Genomic DNA, 6,000 nt, shown 5'->3' with positions numbered 1-6,000 from the left:
GCCACCTCCCACAATACCACTCCCCTTCGCATGCGACTGTCGAAGACCAAAACACAGACGGGAGATTTTCAAACGGATGTTTTCACAATGTTACGTGTGCTTTGTTTATTTTCGTTTCCGTCCAGTCACAGTCCAGTCTCTCTCTTGCATAAATTCTCTGCTCTGATATCCATAACTTGTCAGTAATGTAGCATAAAATGATACCATAAATACAAATTACAGTCACAAATTATTGAATTGAAATACAACACTCTTAATATATACATTTAATGGCGCTTATTAATCCAATTCGATGGTTTGGTTTGCCCTAGCCAAGAACAATAATCTAATAAGAAAATTGACTTCCCGAATAACTGCAGGACTAGCATCAAAACATTTTGCAAATCTAATGAGCCTCAACGGCATAAAAATGAAAAAATTAAAAAACGAATGGAAAATAAAGTACATCTTGTTACGCAGAACTCTATATACCCTGTTTGATTTAAAAGACTTTGCCTACATTTGGTTATTCCATGCTTGTCGCTTAGTGTATATATAGATAAAATATATATAAAGTAAATGTTAAAAAATATATTTTATAATTATTGTCAATATTTATTTTCAATTAGTAATTTTTTGCATACTTAGCGTGAAAGCAAAAAAAGTAGAATTAATGTGACATTAATATTATAATTCTTGTTTTTTATTGTTTAAATGTTAACGAACATCAATAAAATATTGTTTAATGGCAAAAATATATGATTGTATAATATGTGTCAAGCTTTATGCTACAGTTTTGTTGTCTTTTCTTCAAGGGTATAAAAGTTAGCTTACGCGAGGCGACAAACATTTGGCGTGCATCAAAGCATTAAGCACAAAAATTGACAGCGCGTAGGTCGCTAACTTCGAGCTAAAACTGGTCGCTATTGTGGTTGGGGCGCATTGCTGGGGCTCTCGGCTCTCAGTGGGGTGCAAAATCAGGAATTAAAACGTCTTAATGGCTGTGTTTTTATGAGCTGTTTGTCTGTAAGGCATTGGGGTGGTTTGCTATTGTCCTTGGAATCTTCCTTAGCAAGTTGGTATGATGCCCTAAATTTAGTTTCTCCTTAAAGGTCCAAGCAAAAATATTATCTGTGACTTCTACTAGTCAATTTTCATGCGAATAGGGCAAAATAAAAAAATAAGACAAAATGCCTGTTTTTATGGCTTCACTTACACTTACTTTCTATATCTCAAATTTAGTGACGTCGGAATGTAGCTATGGTTCTTTTTGGTATTTTGTTGCTTATGCTTGTTCATACAATGAGGAATTTCCTGATCTTATAAAACATTCTAGTTGAATACGAACAAATATGTTTATTTAATTTGTATGACATCAACAGGTTTGTAGACAGCATGGTTTTTTTTTTTTTGATAACATAGTTTTGACAAAGTTTTGTAGCAAAAAATTGGAGTTGTCCAAAAATTGGTAAAAAATTGAAACTTGGACTTTTCCGTTCAACTCAGCAATGAGCACGGAAAACGATTTTACCAACAATTAATCTATTTAATTTATATTTGTGTAATAATTAAAATTTAACAGCCAGAAAATTTGGGTAACATTTTTGTGACTTTATATAGTCCGAATTTTGGATAACAGGGAAATCATCTAAATCGGCAAAACCGTTAGAAACTTTAAAATGTCTCTCTATCGACTAAAATTATTATTAAGATTGATATTTTAAGCGATGCCTTATTATGCAATTAGGGAAATACAGAAGGGAGGCAAAAAATAAAAAATCTTAAAATAATCGCAAAAAATAGAATAATTTTCTTAATTTCAAGTAATATAGTTGCAAAATGAAAGATTTAAAATTTTGTTAATGAAGCGTAATGCTTATGAAAATCTGTTAATGATTAGGATAAAATATTTACATCTATTTGAATGCCTTAGCCGTATTTTATACCCTAAAATCATTAAAACTGAGTAAGTAGGATATAATAGTTATGTGTTAACAGGAAGAAGGGGCTACATATATTCTTCATCAGAATAAACATTCGAGTCGCTCTAGCAACGTCAGTCTAGGGTCCATCACATTGCGACCTTCGACCTCAGTTAGTATGTGAATCTTATTTTGTTGAGCATATCTAAGAGCTTATGAAAGCTAATGGTAAAGAATCGGTATGTTAAGTGTACTAATCCAAAATAAAAAATCTGTTGAATCGGTGCATACACAGATAAGATTTTTGTGTATGCTGGTAAAGGTCTTGCTGGTGTAGTTGGTCGACCGGAACCCATTAACCCATTAATGGACTAAAAAAACGTTTTGCAAATAACTTTAATCCATTATTTATTAATAACCTTATTACAATGTAGAATTGTTTGTTTTTGTCTCAATTGTAATTTTAAATTCTTGTTTTGTTCTATGTATTTATTGATTTGTTCGATTTGCCTGCTTCGATAATTTTAATTATTTTCCACCAAATGTTTTAGGATTGCATTTTTGATTAGATCGTCATATTTGCACCAACAATCACCAAATTAATTAAATGCATTCAAGCATTTTTAATTGTTTAGCTAATTTGATGCTTATGTATTGGTTGTGCTGGTTGGGGGATGGGAACTTGGTCACACAAACATTGCATATTTTATGTGTTTGTATTATTGCCATTTGCTCTTTTTATGGTTGGTTGCCTATTGTTGTTTTGTAAGCTAGCCGATGGGTTAATATAAATATAAATTTATATATACAATTAAATTGCCACAACCGATTTTTGACGAATCAGTACGATTGCAAATGTTAAACTTATGACCACAAATTGTAATTCATCCACTTATTCATATATATTAGTATACACATAACTACAAAACTGCGCACTTCAAGCAGAACTGCTGAAAATTACCAATTATTAAAAGATTTAATTTGAATTTAACTCGATTGATAATTTTATATTTCCAAATTGATTTGACTCAGAGACAATAATTTGACACCTACTGCCAAAAATGCTAGATTTAAATATCGATTTTATCGATGGCATGAAAATGGGGCAAGCTAGCTTGATCTGCGCATAAGCTAGGAGCTACGTTCAAAATTCTTCGTCTCGAAGATCGACGCGATCGTCCAGGTAGGTGAACGGATAGACAGTCAGGTGGACATAGCTAGGTCAACTCCTATGTTGGTGCTGTGTTGGAATTTAAATTCTTTATACATTTGCACAAAACCATTATACACTTTTTACTAATTCTCTATGGGTTCATGTTAAACTCAATAGTTGTTTAAGCGTGAATGTTGCGGCTTGCCCAGGCTGAATACAATAGCTACATATGCAGCTAGCTGCATTTGATTGGACGCCCAATGGAGCATTATATTCGAAGACCGACTATTTGAAATCGGATACGTATTTACTCATCAGACAGCAATATGTATACTGCCGCTTGGTTTTCAAATGCGAGCAGCTAATAAATTAAACTAATGCGAATCGAAAAATGTTATTATTGCACGCCGGCCTTTTGTTTGGCGAACAATGCAGTGGCAACAATTACGTGGAACATTTTGAAAGCATGCTCATAGAGAAAACCTCTACAGGCCTGCCATACTGCCATAGTGTAAACAAAGGTGTCAGGGAATTTCTTAGTCTACCAGAAGCAAACAACCCGACAAACAATAAAAAATAGAAATGCAGGACCATTTTGACGGCAAACAGCGGAGGTACCAAAAGGATATCGCGTGCCAAAAAATCAGCATGTAAACACCGTGCAGAAGACAAAGGTATAATGGAGACTACGAAAAAGCTTTCAGCACAGCGCCAGCGATTGTCCTAACATTCAATTTCATCCCCAAAGTGTGTGTGTGTGTGTGATGTAAGGAATGCTTCCCTTTGAAAGCCAGCCGTTCTGCTTTGTTTTATTTTATTGTGATTTTATGTTAGTTGTTTTGTTTTGGCATATTGGCAAATATTAGTTTCATTCTTTCATAGAAAATGGTATGTCTCTTTGTTGATTTATAGTAGAATGTAGACTCAAGTAAGTAAAAGAACATATGTACGTATTTAACGGCATGCATATTTATGTATACTAAACATATTCTAGATTTTCAATCGATTATATATCTAATTCAGCTCACGACACTACTGATTCACATTACTGTTTACTGTTAAGCATTCTACTTGTAAGATGTAAGTTTATATATTATGGTCTAATTTAAGATCCAACTAGGATATACACCGAACTCATGCGAACTTTCTTCTATGCACATAAATACTATAACATACATGCGTACACTATACGTATACCAAAGCACACTGATTTTAACTTATTTAAATTATTCGCATTTATGTGTTTGTGGGAATCGCAGAAGGTATACAAGATCCCATACACCAAGTTCGGTGTATATAGGTCTTCAAATGATCGAGTTATGCATAAAAACCAAGTCTAAAAATCGATATTTATCGATGTGTGTGTGCGTGGAGATGCTTTCTTCTTTCTTATACTTACAGTTGCAATTGCACGCACGCAGAAAGAGTAACGGCAAACGGCTAGTAAGTAAAAATAAATATCTTATAATGAGGTAGACTTACAGCAGTTTAAGAATTTCACTTGTATCAATAACACAATAGCTGAAAATGTGTTGGTTGAATATAAATCAGAAGAAGATCTTTATTTATAGAACAGTTTGATAATCATAAACATTTTGACGATGTAAACCTAGTTATGCGTTCCAATTAGAAGTAGACTTAAGATAATATTTAATTATAATATAATTGGTGTCCCTTTTTTTTGCATTTGTCACTCATGGAAAACTGAAAAAATAGATATTAATTTTTAGTACCGTATAAAGCCAAATTAATTTAACTAATTGAATTTACATTTTTATTTAATTGATATTTACTTAGGCTTTTATGAAATCATTGGTTATATGTAGGCTATAATTGCATTAACTTAGGCTTCAGTAAGTACGCCTGTTGGAGTATGTGAAGCATTAAAAAATTTAAGCTCTTACAATTCCAGCACAAATCATTTTTCTACCCAATGCTGACAGTTCAAATTTTTACTTCTATGCTGTGCAAAATTTGTTTATTTCAAGTGTGCATACAACTTTAATACCAAGCCCAACGACCAAGAGCAACCAATCCCAACGAAAACACTTCTATGTTTGCCCCTCGCACAAACGCAAATCAATTAAATTCAATTAAATCCGGAAAACCACAAGCCAAGTGCATTTGTCTTGGGAAGGCGTTTAACCTTATCGCACAGTGTCAGTGGAGCCTCGTTGAAGTCCGGGCTACATCCATTGTTATGCTCTTGGACAACCCCGTGCTTAGCTGTCAATCTTATTCTAATTGAAATGCACACAGGCTCTGCGTCAGCTCACAAATTGACTTTTACGGACAAACAATTGAAATTGCAAGGCTCTGGGAGGCTCACAATTATAGGTTACACTAGCTTACAAAACATCGCCTTTTGTCTGCGCCTTAGATGCCGAATGCCATTTCATATCTAATATGCAACTCTTAATCGGTAAAACGTAAATAACACTTCTGTAGCGCTTTTATTTTTAGGGAGAAGCAAATCGTCGAATAAAGTTAAAGCTGCATTACATCATCTGCACATGCCGAATGTAAATGGAGTCCTTAAATCTAAATTATTTTTACATTTTTATGTGAATTTTTAGCCTTTAAAATATAAGTCTGGTCAATTCAATATGGTCAATTTATTCTATTTTATAATTTTTTCATTTTTTTCTGGATGCCTAGGATTATATTTACCTGGGTCGAAATTCATCGAAATAGGCGAACATATGAACAAAGCTAAATCAACTTAATCAGTAAAAGAGATACTTTTCTGGATCTGAGATGACTTTATCGATGCACTACATATTTTTTGGCACAACATTTCAAAGTTTTTTATGTAAGTACTGTTGAAAAATAATTTTGTTTGTAGACTAGTATTATAAAAATCAACAAGTTAACTGCATTGACTGCATTTTGGATGCCGGGTTTTTATCCTGCCATTCATTTAAGCCAGACTGCAGGACGTTGCAT

The 6,000-nt window shown here is 33.3% G+C and overlaps 1 protein-coding gene across 2 annotated transcripts in view; it reads right to left on the bottom strand.

The window, feature by feature from the left end:
- Nucleotides 1-4,610: 4,610 nt before the first annotated feature.
- The window catches only part of LOC135426385 (leucine-rich repeat-containing protein 15), a 53,684-nt gene continuing 52,294 nt past the window's right edge, over nucleotides 4,611-6,000 (bottom strand). Inside the window, exon 4 of one of the 2 annotated variants that reach the window (XM_064679457.1) lies at nucleotides 4,611-4,758. The gene's annotated coding sequence lies outside the window, so the exon portion shown is untranslated. The remainder of the gene's footprint in view (nucleotides 4,759-6,000) is intronic. The other variant, XM_064679458.1, reaches the window with a different exon arrangement.

The sequence above is a fragment of the Drosophila montana genome, unplaced genomic scaffold (assembly GCF_035044405.1).
Source record: "Drosophila montana isolate Dmon_TW-CO22-7 unplaced genomic scaffold, ASM3504440v1 contig_1_1, whole genome shotgun sequence".
Lineage (NCBI taxonomy): Eukaryota > Metazoa > Arthropoda > Insecta > Diptera > Drosophilidae > Drosophila > Drosophila montana.
Note: the sequence above shows the minus strand (reverse complement) of the source record. Positions and strands in the feature narration are given on the sequence as shown.